Below are 18059 nucleotides of genomic sequence, written 5' to 3'. Positions count from 1 at the left end.
CGTTATAGCAAGAAGTAACGACTTTATAAACCATTCAGCTAACAGCTGATCGGGAACGTATGTTTTCACCATCCTACGACGACGATGCCACTCATGTATATGATCAGATATATGGGTGGCAGTTGTCTACTTGAAGTTGGTTAATATTTCTGTTCCCATTTCATACCTTATCGGTAATTGAAAATGGGTTAAGAAAGTCGTGGCTAGGGAACTAAAATTGTCGAACGAGGCTCTAGGTAATTCAATATACCATTTAGCCGCTGGACCTGTCAATGTCCTCTGAAAAAGGCGAAGCCTTATCGAATCGTCGTTTAGGGTGTTTGACGAGCACCAAAGATGAAAAGTCATCACATGATTCGATGGGTCTTCACTTGGATTTCCATTGAATTTAGGAATGTTAGATGGAATTTTATGAGGAATCGCTGGCCACCAAGGGGCATAAGCAATCAGATCGTTGGTTAACCGATGTAAATCGGGTAACTCTAAAGTTGCCACGAATGGTAACTGTTGATTCAGGTTAGGCGAAGCATAACTAGGGTACGATGGAATCGCTTGAGAAGTGGGCCTTTGCATACCAGCATAATGTAATTGATGTTGGTATGACTGATACGGTTGGTGTACTTGACCACTGTAAAGTGGTTGGTTTTGACCGTTTTGGATATACGGTTGTCCACTGTTCACAAAGATCTGCTGCTCAGAACCTTGGTATACCTGCTGGAATTGTGGTTGTTGGTATTGCACTAGCCACGGTTGTGAAGCCATGTTCTGTTGTGCTATGCTCACCGTTGGACCAAGGTGTGGGGTAATTGTACCCGTTTGGACCTCTGTCGCCCCACCAGTTGGCGATTGTGGTTGTGACTCATGGTCAAGTGGCTGTTGCATTACAACCTGAGAAATCTGAGGTTGACATGCAACAGGTATCGCTTGAACTTGTGACACAGTTACAATAGCCAGTGTGGTCGGGATGTTCGTCATAGGTACACACTGTTGCATAGAATATACAACCCTTGGTTGTTGAGGTAGCATAGGTACCCAACTATTTGATGCAATTCCAGTATAACCTGAATACTGTTGAGAACTGCCGTATGGATATCCTCCCGGAGGAGGTAATGAAAGGGCATACTGCCCCCCATACGGTATCAATCCGAAACTCAGAGGGATTGTTTGTCCTTGAGGACTGGATGGCCCAAATTGACCTCCATGAGGATCAATCTGTCGAGTCTCAACGTAAGAGTTGCCGGATATTATTCCGGATGAACAAACTGGAACAGACCACACTGTCGTCATAATCCCTTGGTGGACTCCTTCTAGCGGTTGCGAGCTAGTCGGGACAGATGGTATGCCGTCAAACATCGTTGGAGTGACGGCAGGGGCTTCTGCTGTCGCTGTGTCGTTTGACACAGTCCTAGATGATGATGGTTGTTCAGACATTTTAAGTCTATCCAATAGATTTCCTAGCGATTCTACAGGAACCTCCACTTGTGGTGGATTAACTTCTGATGAAGGAAATAGAGTGACCCCGACTCCAAAATGGTTTGGAGTACTTGCTTGCGGATCTTCTGCAATTTCCTCTATCGCAATCAAACCCAGTGGAAGAGGAAGACCGTCAGGTCCGTAAAATATTTCTGGTGACGAAGAAGTGGTTGTTTCGACAGCGACAGTTGTTTGAGGAACAACACTCTCTGGACTGGTTACAGATGGAATTGGTTCAGTTATACAAGTATTTGCCCCCAGACTAGGATCAGTATTACTGTCCTTCTGTGGCTGTTGAACTTCTTCTATAGAGGTAGGGTTTCCAGAAATGTTCGGAGTAACCGGAACCTCAGATATAGCTGGAACACTTGTTCTAACTTTTATAGGAGATTTTGAACCGGTTAAACGAGTTCGTTTTGTCCGTACTGTTTTCGATTCCGGAGACAAAGACGGTTGACTCGTAAGCCTCCGCGAATGACGGGGTTTCAATTGAATTTCTTCCACGATTGTGGATTACTCGATCAACCTAAATATTAAAAGGGGAAATTTTTGTTTCCGAATTGAATGAATTTTATCAGACGCTTTTAGACACAACTTGATTTTTTAGTTTTAAAGAGTCGAGAAAAAGCTAAAGATGACTCTAGTCTCCTTCGATGTTTTAACGAGCCCGAAGTGAAAAATGCTCGGATGGACTTTTTCAGTTATAGAGTTTGAAAAAGGCCAAAAGAAACTACTCTGGAGATCTAGGCAGAGGGTGTGCCAAACTTTTCGCAAAACCACAGAATACGTTTTACGGTACGGGTGGTCGATCTTCGTGAATGTTGTGTTCACTACATTGCGATCAGTAGGGCGGCCGACACGGCTTCCTACGGATAAAAGATATATGCCTATAGGGGTCTCCCAATATATACGTGACGGTACGTGGGAGCACAAGTCCGTATTAGTGCCACCGACTCTCAGGAGGAATCACCCACCTTCTTCGAGATCGACAGTCACTATGTTTAACGACGCCGGAACACGTCTCTAGCTTAGACCTCTATGTGTTTGCGTTATGTTTCAAAGCGTTATTAGGTTCATTCAATATATTTTAAGTTGATCTTTTTAAAGTTTGCCTTTCAAGGTTCACCACGAGATGTATGATACAAATTCCTAAATGCAGTCTAAAGATGAGAAGCAAGCTTTTTCAATCTTTTCAACTTATGAAAATCTTAACTACTGAGGGAAAAGAAAGACATCATCTTTTCACACAGATCATAGAGCACACACTAATGCACTTTTTCCTAAATCAACATGCAAACTTATCAAATGCAAAATGCACAATGCAGGTATTTCTTTTCTCTTCCTTAATGTTGATGTACTACAAAAAGAAAGATGTTGTATAACTTTGAGTTCAATTTCAAGTGAAAGCAAACAAGATTTTGTCCAAAATCGAAAGACACCTTAAGATTTACTTGTTTCAACACTAGAAATACATAAATTCAAACCATACGACGAAAACAAAAGCTCAATCAGCTATGAACAGCAAACAAACTAACTCTTAAGATCAGAACGACACTTATCACAGGTCTAGATCTAAGAGGCCACAACAAGACTAGTTCACTTTCGTTATGGGAAACTGCAAATGATGTAAGAAATACACAAAGAACAAATACAGTTTCTTTATACAACCGAGGCAGAATAGTGGCAAAGAAAGGTGGTTTCAGATAGGTACATTGACTGATAACAGGCTGCAAAAACAGGGATGAAAACAGGGCAACAGAAAGCAGAGAACCCCAGTTGCACAAGGCCACACTGGTTCAGCGCAGGTAGAACACTGTCAGTTTGACATTCAGCGCAGGTAGCCCCTTCGGGACCTGCGATGAAATGCAGACTCCCTTCACAGTGCCTGCAATGAAGAGAGAAACTTTCGTTTTTCTCAGGTTCTGGGTCACAGATTGCTCAAAAATCAACAGTTTTTGGCCAAATCAAAGCTATCAATCAAGTACACACTAAAGGATGAAAAGCTATCACTAAGAGCTATTCAGAGTCCTTGTGGATCAACTCTTCAAATCATAAACATGCCCAGAAACGGAGCTAGAGTAGCTGCCCTCTACTTTGCATTTGAAAGATCCAAATGCAGTTCGATTCGGTACTCCCTGTGTTTAGGAAATGAATAGCAAAAACACAAACAACCAACAAGATACGATCCCCAGTAGAGTCGCCAATTTGTTGTTGGGAAAAGTATCCAATACGGAATGACCCTATCCCACTCTAAGGGTGATAGTACCTCAGCAACAATCAAAGCAAAGCTATTTGAGATTACTTCTTTATGAGATGTAAAAGAGGGGAGAAAGAGATCCACTAACCGATGTCTTCCGCTAATGATTGATCCAATCTTCTCTCCTTGCTGCTTGCCCCCAGCTCCTTGCTCTTTCACTGGCCCAGCTACACCAAGATCCTGCAAAATGACAAGAGAGGGAAACTAAAAGAAGCATACATTCATAATTGATTCAAGGATTAGAATAAATCAAATACACAAGTATAACAATACATCATTGAGACACATGCATATAGAAGAACCTTAAATGCTTTATTAATGGAAGAAGTAAAGTTCAGGAAGTGATACAACCATAGAGGCCCAATCTAGCATCACCTTCCCAGCAGAAATAAATCTTCTCTTCACCTCCTTCAAAGCAAATCACCCAATATTTCTAAACTCAAACCAACAACAATTCTTTACATTCACAAGATTCCAGCCTCTCTAGACCTCATGAGAGAGATCTATATATAGGAGTTTTGGAGAAAGGATGAGTCAGCTTGAGGCTAGCATGACGCTGACTAATGTCCTCTCTCACTTCAGTTATTCTTCAGTTCCTGAGTCCACTTGGAGGTTCTTGCTTCCACTTGGAGATCTAGAACCTCTTACTCATCACCAGTCGAATTCCCTGATCCAAGTGTCATTTTGGAAGCTTCCTGGGCATTGACACCTTGAGGAATGACTGTGCCACATGTCCAAACTCTCCCAGCGCAGGTAGCCTTCTTTGTAGTTGACATTCAACGCAAGTAGACAGTGGAGCAGTTGACATTCAGCGCAGATGCTCAGTGGAGCAGTTGACATGATCCAGAATTGCCTTGTTTTTGAGTGTTTTCAGGTGGAGAACTTTTATTCAGTGCTGTGGTTTGCTGACCTTGGTCCTCTAGGGGTAGGAACAACATGTTTAGGGACTTTGGATCCCTTAGATTATGGACATTTCAAGCTTCATGCTGTAAGGCACAAAAATGTCTGTAATAGACATGCCCAAGTTTCCTTTGACAAGGAACTTGCCCAACCTCCTTTGTAGTTGGGAAATTATTAGAACTCCCAAGTCTGACCCACCTGCTATAATCCACCCGCTGGTGTAGCCCTCTTACCCACATCCTTCTCTTCCTTCCATTTTTTCCCAACTCCTTCCTTCACACTTGTTCTGTGATGTGGAAGTTTGAGTTTGATGTCCCTTCATCAAACACCATCCTCCTTACTTATACGCATCCTTTCACCCAAGGGCCGTGTCTCTAAGGGATAACAAGTGTCGGCTGCATCAACATGCATGCCTGGCTGACCTGCCACATAACCTCGGCACACCACATTCCAATGAACTGTCGCGTCCCTTCGTGTGCATCATTGCACCCATGGATCGGCTCCAACACTTAGCTTATTATACCCATCATCACATGTCACACACCTACCCGCGTCCTAACTCATCTGCACATGGTTACCTCTTTTATCCGGGCACCCAACAAGGGTCTCCTGCACACCTTCCATCAGTGACTTGCCCATCATGCAAGTAACAAGGGGCGTGCACCATTCCCAACATGGCCCACCTACTATGAGTGCGCCCATCACCATCACGCATAAGCAAATTATGTGCCAAGTCTTCACATATAACTGAATGCTCACCCAAGTCACATATAACTGAACATTGGTGCCCATACTATAGGTTCAATCTTTCGACTCTCTCGGGCACTCCTGACTCAAATACCTGACACCCCAGGCGCCCCCCCCCCCCCCCCCCACGTATGTGGTAGAGGTTTCTGGTGCAATGGGACATGGAAACCCTAGATTTCACGCACTTGGGTAGCTGTCATCATAGCGGGGCAGGGAAACCCTGCTTTCCCTACACTTGGATGGCTCCCGTCACAACAAGTCATGGAAACCCCAAGTTCCAGAGATAGACCAAGCAAGCGGTTTCCACCCCACCACGAAATGGAAACCAGAACTTCGTAAGACTTGGGCAGTTTATCATCATTCCGCAACATGGAAACCATGAGTTCCATAAACATGGGCGATTTCGGATGTATTGCGACATGGAAACCCAAGTTCCCCGACCCATGGCCACGGTTTTCGCCTGAGCGGGAGATGGACACCCAGAGGTTCCCAAAATTAGTCATTTCCCTCATGCCACAAAACAGAAGCCCTCGGGTTCTGCGGACTTAGGTGGTTCTCTGTCATTCTAGGGCATGGAAACCCAAGTTCCTTGCACCGAGGTCATAGTTTTTATCATGGTGGGACATGGAAGACCATGAGTTTCCCATAATTGTGCGGTTTCCGTCATGCCACGGAATGGAAAACCCCATGTTTGGTAGACTTGGGTAGTCATTCCCTGTCACACGATGACATGGAAACCCAAAGCTCCCCAAACTTGGGCAGTCATTCCTTATCATGCGATGACATGGAAACCCGAAGCTCCCCAGACTTGGGTAGCAATTTTTGTCATGACACGAAATGGAAACCCCGTGTGTCCACTGACTTGGGTAGTAGTTTCCATCATGCTGAAAAATGGACATGCTAAGTTCCCCGGACTTTGGCGGATTTTCGTCACCCCATGACATGGAAATCTGAAGTTCCACGGACTCTCGGGTGATTCAGGGTGTGTTGTGACATGTAAACCCCATGTTTCCTAGACTTGGGTGGTTTCCATCAGTGGTTCTGGCCGTGCCACGACATGGAAACCACTAGTTCCCCAGATTTGGGCACTGGTTTCTAAACACCCCAAGTTCTCGAGACTTGCGAGCTGGTTTGCATCATCATGGAAACCCCAAGTTCCCTTTGTTGGGGCATTGTTGAAAACCCCGCGTTTCCATCGTGTTGTAAAATGCGGAAACCCGCGGTTCCATCAAGGGTGGGACATGGAAACCCCAAGTTTCCCCAGGCTTGGGCGCCGCCAGTTTCAATCGTGGCGCGACATGGAAACCCCAAGTTTCCCAGGCTTGGGCACTAGGGCACGACGTGGAAACCCTGAATATCCCCAGGCTTGGGTGCCACCAGTCATGGCACGACATGGAAACCCCAACTTTCATGGGCTTGGGTTCTAGGGCATGACATGGAAACCCCAAGTTTAGCCAGGCTTAAGTGCCTCCTGTTTCGGTCGTGGTGCGACATGGAAACCCCAAGTTTTCCCAGGCTTGGGCGCCAGGCGCGACTTGGAAACCCCAAATTTTGGCCGCGGCATGGAAACCCAAAATTTTTTTGCACTGGGCAGAAGCCCCAAATTTTAGGCACTGGGTGGAAACCCCAAATTTTGGTCATGATATGGAAACCCCAATTTTTTTTTGCGCTGGGCGAAACCCCCAAATTTTAGGCACCGGGTGGAAACCCCAAATTTTTGGCATGGCATGGAAGCCCCAAATTTTAGGCGCTGGGTGGAAACCCCAAATTTTTTGCGTGACATGGAAGCCCCAAATTTTAGGCGCCGGGTGGAACCCCAAATTTTGGGTGTCAGGGCACAGCATGTAAACCCCAATTTTTCCCATGCTTGGGTGCCTTTTTTGTCGCAACATGGAAACCACAAATTTTGGGTGCCGAGGCGCAACACGGAAACCCAAAAATTTTAGGCGCTGGGGAATGACTTGGAAACCCCAAAATTTTGGGCATTGGAGCACAACATGGAAACCCCAATTTTCCTGGGCTTTAGCACCTTTTTGGTCGCAGCGTGCAAACCCCAAATTTCCCGCCCCCAAGCAATAAAAAAATTGTAATTTGGAGGAAGAGGCAAAGGCGCAAGAGCATGAGGGTTGTCCAGATTTGTTTGCGACAAGAGTGAAGCTCTGAATCGAGGCGACCAAGGGATAAATCTCATTGGATCATGGCAGCAAGGGAACTCTACCACTTACAATACCTCGTCGTGTATTTAAGTCGTCTGCAAAGGATTCTTCTCAATGACTGTTTGGAATTGAACTAAAAAGCTGCCCCGACTGAAATGCTTCACAGTCACAGTTTGCAAATGACATGGGCCCCTGGGGGCGACAAAGCGACACCCCTACTGTGGGTCGAGATATAGTCGAAGAGTGACATGTACCACTTCTAGCATGGATTCTGACTTAGAGGAGTTCAGTCATAATCCAACACATGGTAGCTTCACGCCACTGGCTCTTCAACCAAGCACAATGACCAATTGTGTGAATCAATGGTTCCTCTCATACTAAGTTGAATTAATATTACGGTGCAGTTCATCAGTAGGGTAAAACTAACTTGTCCCATGAAGGTCTAAACCCAGCTCACATTCTCTATTGGTGGGTGAATAATCCAACACTTGGTGAATTCTGCTTCATAATGATAGGAAGAGCCAACATCAAAGTATCAAAAAGCAACGTCGCTATGAACGCATGGCTGCCACAAGCCAGTTATCCCTGTGGTAACTTTTCTGACACCTCTAGCTTGAAATTACAAGAATCTAAATGATCTATAGGCCATGCTTTCATGGTTTGTATTTGTACTTAAAATAAAAAACAAATGAGCTTTTACCCTTTCGTTCCACACGAGATTTCTGTTCTCATTAAGCTCATCTTAGGACACATGCGTTCTCTTTTAACAGATGTGCCACCCCAGCCAAACTCCCCACCTAACAATTTCCTCTGCCCGGATTGACCCACCGAAATGCGCCTTAAGGCCAAAAACAAGGGAAATGCCCCGTCTCCGCCTGATAGAATAAGTAAAATAACGCTAAAAATAGTGGTATTTCACTTGTACCGAAAACGGCTCCCACTTATTCTACACCATTCAAGTCATTTCACAAAGTTAGACTAGAGTCAAGCTCAACAGGGTCTTCTTTCCCCGCTAATTCTTCCAAGCCCATTCCATTGGTTGTGGTTTCGCTAGATAGTATATAGGGATAGTGGGAATCTCGTTAATACGTTCATGTGCATCACTAATTATATGAAGAGGCATTTGGCTGCCTTAAGAGAGTCATAGTTACTCCCGTCGTTTACCCACACTTGGTTGAATTTCTTCACTTTAACATTTAGAGCACTGGGAAGAAATCACATCACGTCAGCATCTGTAGGGACCATAGCAATGCTTTGTTTTAATTAAACATTCAGATTCCCCTTGCTTGTACCAGTTCTGAGTCGATTGTTTGACGGCTAGGGAAAAGCCCCCAGCATGGGGAATTCTACACCTGTAGCCCAATTGACACGTGCCTGCCTGCCCTCACTACGAGAGTAGCTCGAGCAGACTGCCGATAGCCCAGGAGTTGAGGGCGTAGACCCCTAGGCCCAGCACTCAAAGCCAATCATTTTCCCAAAGTTAGAGATCCGTTTTGCTGACTTCCCTTACCTACATTGTTCTATTGACTAGAGGTTGTTCACCTTGGAGACCTGATGCAGTTATGAGTACGACCGGGCATGAATGGTACTCGGTCCTCCAGATTTTCAAGGGCCACCGAGGGCACACCGAAAATCGCAATATGTGTGTTGCTCTTCTAGCTATTGGACCCTATCTCCGGGGGAACCGATTCCAGGGTGGGCAAGCTATTAAAAAGAAAAGATAACTCTTCCCAGGGCCCCTGACGACATCTCCGAATTTCCTAATGTTGCTGCCTGCCACCATGTCCCGGTTCGGGAATATTAACCTGATTCCCTTTCGATGCTCGTGCAGAGTGCACCCTTGATACAAGGCTTCCCCATCTCTTAGGATTGACTAACCCATGTCAAAGTGTTGTTCACATTGAAACCTTCCCCACTTTAGTCTTCAAAGTTCTTAATTGAATATTTTCTACTACCACCAAGATCTGCACTAGGGGCCAATCCACCCAAGCTTGCGCCTGAGGTTTCTCAATGAGCCCCACATCCTCCTACTCATCAGAGCTAGGAAATTGCCCCAACGGTCGAGTATAAGTTACGTGCTTCAGTGCCATCCATTTTTGGGGCTAGTTGATTCGGCATGTGAGTTGTTACACAATCCTTAGCAGATTTTGACTTCCATGACCACCGTCCTACTGTCTTAATCAACCAACACCTTTTGTGGAATCTAGGTTAGCGTGCAATTCAGCACCGTAACTTGACTTTTGGTTCATACCACATCGCCAGTTCTACTTACCAAAAATGGCCCACTTGGAGCTCTCAATTCCACGGCGCGGCTCAATGGAGCAGTTGCACCCTCTTACCTATTTAAAGTTTGAGAACAGGTCAAGGGCATTATAGCCCTGATGCCTCTAATCATTTGCTTTACCCGAAAAAACTCGCATGTGAGCTATAGCTATCCTAAGGGAAACTTCGGAGGAAACCAGATACTAGATGGTTCGATTAGTCTTTTGCCCCTATACCCAAGTTAGATGAATGATTTGCACGTCAGTATCACTACGAGCCTGTGAAGCAGGAAAGTGTTCCCTCTGTGGATAGAGGCAACCCCTCTAGCTCTAGAGTGGGTCTAGTCACAAACAAGGACAAATCAACAACAATTCCCCTTAAATATTTCAAGTTGTAGGCCTACCTCAACCGGTGGTCGATGGAGTTCTGTTGCACTGCTCCAGTTTCTGCTTCTTTCTCCTAATGCGTAATCAACCTGAAACAAAGCAAGGAAATACAACAAAGAACATAACCAGATACAACAAAGAACTATTTACCCATAAAGTCAAGAAATCATGAGCTATCTAGTACATTGCATACAAGAAATAGGAAAACATCATTGATTGTATTAAATATAAAATAGGGTAAGCTTACAACCCAGGTCTTGACGTTCCAAGCCTTCCTAGGAGGGTCCAACCACCATGCTCCTCAAGCATTCACCCTTGAAGATGGATCTCCCAATACAAGTCTCTCTCACTCATAAGTTTCACACAAGATAAAAGCACTTCACAACCTTCCTCAAGCTCTCAAACAATCCCACACTTGTCACACCAGCTATCTATCAAGCTCACAATACTATTAGCAACACTCCAAAGACTAAGAATTCCAAACTAGCAGCTCATAGCAATGGTGAAAGCTTAAATAGGAGAAGGAGTCTCCATGAATGGTGGGAAGATGAGCTTATCTCCAAGGAAGGTAGCACAAATGATGGAACAACCATGCCAGAGAAGGAAGGGTGACATAAACAAGGCCAACAACTAGGTCTGGAGTCATCTGGAAGGCCGACTGTTAGAACAAACTCGCCCAAACTAGATCATCGCAGGTACATAACTGGTTTGATGCGCTGACATCGCTACTGCATAACAGAGAAGGTCATGTCATCGCTGTAAAATACAATCAGCAGTTGCACTGTCATATGTAAATCGACCATCGCGGGAATAACGTGTACTTCCGCGATGGCAGCGTGTATGGACTATTTTGGAGCGCTCATCAACGCGTTTATTTGGACAACAGACACAATGATGTAGAAAATTTGGCAAAGTGGGTCATTTGGCAACATCAGAGAGCATGAACATGAATGATTTTGGACTCATGTCACAGTAGGAAGACTGGGATGAAGGCAGTGACAACTTACTGTGTATCAGAGCCTCCACCATAGTTTCCTTTGGCTTCGCCCTCCTCAGGCATAGTTCGCCATCTTTCAGGTCCCAACAGGTGTGCTCACACTCAAACCCTTCGCATAAGCTCAAGTTTAGTTGATGATGCATCCCCCTAGAGAGGGGATCTCACCCGTCAACTTCCTTGCACCTCACAAGTTTTCAAACCCGCCAACTCACACACATGTTAGACTCCTTGGTCCATTTTTCAAGACAAGTCGAATGGAAAGCCTGCCAACCAACACCACGAGTGCGCAGGTGCACATGGCCCACCATAAGGGTGAACACTTCATTCCTTTACCACTGCAATGCCAAACTAACAAATAGTAATCCACCTGCGCTTGTGACAATGCAGTAGCCCGTGTTGGTTTGCACCTCAAGTCGAGCGGCGGACCAACCTGAGCTATTCCACATCCGACCGAGATATATCAACAACCTACATCCGCTTCCTTCCCAGCAATTTCAAGCACTCTTTAACTCTCTTTTCAGAGTCCTTTTCATCTTTCCCTTGTGGTACTTGTTCGCTATTGGTCTCTCGCCCATATTTAGTATTGGATGGAATTTACCACCCAATTAGGGCTACATTCCCAAACAACCAGACTCGCCAACAATGCCTCATGATGCGGCAGGGTCCTGGCCCGATGGGGCTATCACCCTCTCAGGCACCCCCTTCCAAGGGACTTAGCCCAAGTCCGCCGGTGACGATGCTTCTACAAACTACAATTCAGGCAACGTTGCCGCCCAATTTTCATGCTGGGCTCTTCCTGGTTCACTTGCTTCTACTAGGGGAATCCTTGTAAGTTTATTTTTCTTTGCTTAATTATATGCTTAAACTCAGCGGGTTTTCTCGCTTGAGCTGAGGTCGCAAAGTTGGAGCTAAATCCAGCCTACCTGATGGGAGGATAAGAGAGAGCAAAGCAAGTTCGAGCAATGCCACACAAAGCCCGCATCAGCTAACACTGACTGCCCATCTAAGGGGACAAGATCACCGCTCACCGATGCACGCCCCGAAACATCGCTTGAGGTATTTCAGCCAACCACACCACATTGGGCATGGACGACCAGCTCTGCTGCTCCCTAACACATTGTAGGGAGTGTGTTTGAATTGGATGCGATGCCTAGATAGACATGCCCTCGACTGAACCCTCGGGTGCAAATTACGTTCAAAAACTTGATGACTCATGGGATTCTGCAATTCACACTAAGTATCACATTTCATTATTTTCTTCATCATAACAAGAGTCAAGATATCTGTTGTTGAGAGTCGTTTCCACGTATTACCAAAAAATTCACCACAACACTGAATAGGGGCACCCCCCAACAAATGTAAGGCTAAGGGCCAAAAGGAGGAAAGGAAGAAAAATGCATGAAAGAAAGAGAAACAAAGGTGCCTACCCCCCTCATAGGAGGAGGCTCAATCAGAGAACAATCTCTCGGAGCCCCACGCCCTCATAAAAAGGGGGGAAATACATGGAAAAACAATCAAGAAGGACTAAGGTGGCCACCCCAGGAGCTCACACTGCTTTTAATCCTTCTCGAACACTAGGCCACAACAATTCCCCCTTTTCTCCGTAGAGCTAGGGACCAAAAGGAAGAAGGGAAGAAAACAAGGTTAAAGAAATAGAGATCAAATGTGGCTACCAACTCACAAGGGAAGGCTCAAACAAAGCACAAGCCTCCCAAGCCTTGTGCCTTCACAGAAAGGGGGGAATTGAAGGGGATGACGATCGAGAAGGACTAGGGTGGTCACCTAGGAGCTCGCACTATGTTTCATCCTTCCCAAACACCAATCCACAATAATCCCACCTTTTCTCCATAAAGCTAGGGGCCAGAAGGAAGAAGGGAAGAAAAAAACATGAAAGAAAGGGATATCAACTGTGGCTACCAGCTCACAAGGGGAGGCTTCAAACAGAGAACAAGCTTCCCCAACCCTATGCCTTTGCAAAAATGGGGGAACTACAGGGGACGACAATCGAGAAGGACTAGGGTGGCCACCCCAAGAACTCGCACTGCTTTTCATCCTTCCTGAACACCAATCCACAACAATCCCACCTTTTCTCCGTAAAGCTAGGGGCCAAAAGGAAGAAGGGAAGAAAACAACATGAAAGAAAGAGAGATATCAAACATGTCTACTGGCTCACAAGGGGAGGCTCAAACAGAGAACAAGCTTCCCCAACCCCGTGCCTTCGCAAAAAGGGGGGAACTGTAGGGGATGATGATCGAGAAGGACTAGGGTGGCCACCCCTGGAACTCGCACTACTTTTCGTCCTTCCTGAACACCAATCCACAACAATCCCACCTTTTCTCCGTAAATCTAGGGGTAAAAATCAAGAAGGGAAGAAAACAACATGAAAGCAAGAGATATCAAACATGGCTACTGGATCACAAGGGGAGGCTCAAACAGAGAACAATCTTCCCAAACCCCATGTAGGGGATGGTGATCGAGAAGGACTAGGGTGGCCGCCCCAGGAACTCGCACTACTTTTCTTCCTTCCCGAACACCAATCCACAGCAATCCCACCTCTTCTCCATAAAGCTAGGGGCAAAAGGAAGAAGGGAATAAAACAAGACCAAAGAAACAAAGATCCCAAGAAAAGAGAGAAGCTCAACAGCACGAAAAGTAGATGTCCATTAACCAAAAAGAAATAAACAAGGCATCCAATCAAAAAGCACCCCACCTCTTCACACCCTCCCACATACATTATGGCACAACACCATTTCTAGCTTACAACATAACAAACAACAATCAAGAAACCAAGCAAACAAATCACAACCTAAACTTGACCACTAGAAAATACAAGGGCTGCGATGAGACCAGTGTCTGGAGAAGTTACTAAGAGGTAAACAACCCCCCAACCCAACACAAGGCTTCAAATGATAAATAAACAACTACTAACAAACCTACCCCGCTATTGCGCCCCTCCGTGTACAAAACACCCAACAACCTTTCCAGTGAGAGAGTCAACGAGGGTCAAGAATCAAACTCCAAAGAGGATTTGTCACGGGTTGGCATTCAATGTTGTAGAAAGCCACGGGCCACAAATACATCGATGATGCAAGGCCACTAAAGAGAGGGATGTCTGCAAAGTGCACACCATGAAACAAAGAAATGACCAAGTCCCACAAAAAACCCACAACCCAAAGGGAGGAACAAAGACACAACCCGCTACTTCTTTTTCCCTTAGAAGGCGAGTGGCTCATGAGAGGACGAGGAATTCCCTCGATGGAAAAGGCACGAGATAAGATTGCCACCCTCATGCCCATTAGCAGGGAAAATTATGATCTCGAAGGAGCTCAGACCAAGGGAGGGCTTTTTCATTCCCTGGACACCCAACCCTTCCATGAGGGCTTGTCGAGGAACGGTCGGGAGGACTAGGGTGGCCAAACCAATGGGTTGAACCACTCTTCATCCATCCCATACTGACCCCACCCTGACAATTTCCCATCACAGAAGGTTTAAGCTACCAGGCGCACGTGCAACCACTCCCTCGACCCAACCACCAGCGAAAAAGCTCACCTAAGAAACACATCAACCGTCGCCTCCTTTTCGAGAGAACCAACTATGGAGGCCCACACCCTTCGCCCATGCCTTCCAATGAAAAAAATACTGAGCACCACCACTACGAATGAGTATAAATTTATGCATCGTATTTCCCAAGCACCTCAACTACAGCAACCATGCTCGGCTGAACAAATCTTTGGAAGGGCCCCTAAGAAACAAGCTTCGGAACCCCCTACAAAAAAGCATTGGGGGAAAGAAAAACAAAGGATGGGTGGGACAAGCACAAGCATGGCTTGCAAGCATAGACACGAAAAAGCAAGCATTACCTCAAGACAAGCAACCAACAATGTTCCCGCCAAACACCAAACCCGCTCCCCTAGAGACACACCACACAGTCCCACATTGCAATCGAAACCCAACCAACCTGAACCAAAAACAAAAACCCTTGATATCAATGATCTTTCTGCAGGTTCACCTATAGTAACCTTGTTATGACTTCTCCTTCCTCTAAATGATAAGGTTCAATGAAATTCTCATGAAATCAACAATGGTGAACCACCATCGTCAACGCAATCTAAACACTTCACCGGATCATTCAATCGGTAGGAGCGACGGGCGGTGTGTACAAAGGGCAAGGACATAGTCAACATGAGTTGATGACACACGATTATTAGGAATTCCTCGTTGAAAACCAATAATTGCAATGGTCTATCCCCATCACGATGCAATTTGAGAAGATTTCCCGATCATCTCAAACCTGGAAGAAAAACTCGTTGGTTGCATCAGTGTAGTGCGTGTGCGGCCCCGAACATCTATGGGCATCACAGACTTTTTATTGCCTCAAACTTCCATGGCCTAAATGGATATAGTCCCTCGAAGAAGTTGGCCATGAAGCGGAACCTCTGCGTTGCTAGTTAGTAGGCTGAGGTCTCATTCATTATTAGAATTAACCAGACAAATCGCTCCACCAACTAAGAACAACCATGTGCCACCACCCATAGAATCAAGAAAGAGCTCTCAATCTGTCAATCCTTACTATGTCTGGACCTGGTAAGTTTCCCCGTGTTGAGTCAAATTAAGCCAAAGGCTCCACTCCTGGTGGTGCCCTTCCATCAATTCCTTTAAGTTTTAGCCTTGCAACCATACTCCCCCCGAAACCCAAACACTCTGATTTCTCAGAAGGTGTTGGCGGAGTCCTTAGAGAAACATCCACTGATCCCTGGTCGGCATCATTTACGATTGAGACTAGGATTGTATCTGATCATCTTCGAGCCCCCAACTTTCATTCTTGATTAATGAAAATATCCTTGGAAAATGCTTTCGCAGTGGTCCATCTTTCATAAACCCAAGAATTTCACCTCTGACAATGAAATATGAATTCCCCTGATAGTCCCTATTAATCATTACTCTGGTCCCGAAGGCCAACACAATAGGAACAGACTCCTATCACATTATTCCATGCTAATGTATTCAAAGCATAAGCTTGCTTTGAGCACTCTAATTTTTTCAAAGTAACATCACCACAGCCGTGACCCAGCCAATTAAGGCCAGGAGCACTGTTACACAGTAATTTGTCACTGTCTTCACTCCAGTCTTCCTACTGTGTCATGTGTCCAAGTTGTACATGCTAATATTATACAAATGCTCTCTGATGCTGCCAAATGACCCACTTTTCCAAAGGTTTCTACCTCATCGTGTCTGTTGGTTTAATAAACGTGCTGAAGGGTGCTCCAAAACAAACCGGAAGTGTTGCCATCGCAGAAGTACACCTGATTCCCATGATGGTTGGATTTTATGTGCTAGCACAACTGTAGCTCGTAATATTCTGCGATGACATGACTGGCTACGTTATTAAATAGCGATGTCAGCGTTGGAAGGCCAGTTATGTGCCTGCGATGAACCAGATTGGGCGATTTTGTTCCAATAGTCGGCCTTCCAGATGACTCCAGACCTGGTTGTTGGCCTAGTTTATGTCGCCCTCCTTTCTCTGGTGGGGTTGTTCCGTCATTTTTGCTACCCTCGTTGGAGATAATCTCACTCTTCCACCTTTCATGGAAACTCCTTCTCCTATTTAAACTCTCACCATTACTATGTTCTGCTATTTTTGGAGTTCTTAGTCTTTGGAGTGGTTGCTGATAGTGTTGTTAGTGCTTGTGAGTTTGCTAGATAGCTGGTGTGAGTGTGACAAGTGTGGGATTGTTGATAGCTTGAGGAAGGTTGTGAGATCCATCTTCAAAGAGTGAATGCTTGAGGAACATGCTAGTTGGATCCCTCTGAGCTTGTGACGTCAAGAATTTGGTTATAAGCTTACTCTTATATCATTATTAATGCAATCAATGATGTTTTCCTATGTCTTGTATGTAATGTACTTGATAGCTCATGACTTCTTGAATTTGTGAGTAAATAGATAATTGTTGTTCCGGTTACGTGCTTTGTTGTATTTCCTTTTCATTGTTTCAGGTTGATTACTCATTAGGAGAAGGAAGCGGAAGCTGGAGTGGCACAACAAAACTCCATCAACAACAGGTTGAGGTAGGCCTCCAACTATGACTGTTTAAGGAAAGTTATTGTTGATCTGTCCTTGTTTGTGACTAGACCCACTCTAGGGCTAGAGGGGTTGCCTCTGTCTACAAAGGGAACACTTTCCTGCATCACAAATTGGTGACTCCGTTGGGGAGTTTGGCCTTGTTTGCTCTTGTTTTGATTTTGATTTTGGCCTCTCTTGATGTTTGGGGATTAATTATCAGTCTTTTGAGTTTCCTGGGTTGATCTAGGAAATACCTCTATTTGATTGAAGGGTTGAGTGGTTTTGGTTCGGGATTTTTTGTTCATTTGTCATTGTTTTTTGCATCATCACAGAAAAAAGCCTAACAGTCGCGATGTCATCGCAACTTTGTAGCTTTTTACCTGCGATGATCTCAGGTTGCTAGCTTAATTCCTGATACGACTCTTGAAATTGTATCATCGTGTAAAATAGGTGTTTTCCGCGATCATCTCGGGTTTTCTGTGTAAAATTTGCGCTAACATCTCTAATTGTCTGTCCATCACTCGCGATGGTACCTAAACTTGCGATGTCATCTCTAGTTGTCAGTGTATAACTTGCGATGATTCCTGAAAAGTTTTTTTTATAACTTTACTTCCTGAATTAATCAATCTTGCTTATCCCCTATTGTTTATTGTCTCTCATTAGCTTGTTTTAAATTGCTTTTGGTTAGGGGCACTGTATCTTTGATTTCATTGAGTGAGTCTTGTGTTTTTTAGACCATGTGACCTATCCCTTTAGAAGTTTCGTCGAGAAACCGTTTGCTTGGGTTACTTGTCTATTCAAGGTTCATCCACAACCATCT

General features: G+C 45.1%; 1 non-coding gene and 2 pseudogenes across 1 annotated transcript; all 3 read right to left on the bottom strand.

The window, feature by feature from the left end:
* Positions 1–7536: 7536 nt before the first annotated feature.
* On the bottom strand, positions 7537–12075 carry LOC149262840 (25S ribosomal RNA; annotated as a pseudogene).
* A 247-nt stretch (positions 12076–12322) lies between these two features.
* On the bottom strand, positions 12323–12476 carry LOC149262839 (5.8S ribosomal RNA). Its single transcript, XR_016261236.1, has one exon. It is a non-coding gene; the product is annotated as a 5.8S ribosomal RNA (ribosomal RNA).
* A 2688-nt stretch (positions 12477–15164) lies between these two features.
* Positions 15165–16619, bottom strand: LOC149262838 (18S ribosomal RNA; annotated as a pseudogene).
* Between the last annotated feature and the right edge of the window lie 1440 nt (positions 16620–18059).

This window comes from Pinus tabuliformis, chromosome 6 (genome assembly GCF_031772625.1).
Source record: "Pinus tabuliformis cultivar Carrire ecotype Pingquan chromosome 6, CPIR1, whole genome shotgun sequence".
Lineage (NCBI taxonomy): Eukaryota > Viridiplantae > Streptophyta > Pinopsida > Pinales > Pinaceae > Pinus > Pinus tabuliformis.
The sequence above is the reverse complement of the archived record's forward strand: the minus strand, read 5'-3'. Positions and strand labels throughout refer to the sequence as shown.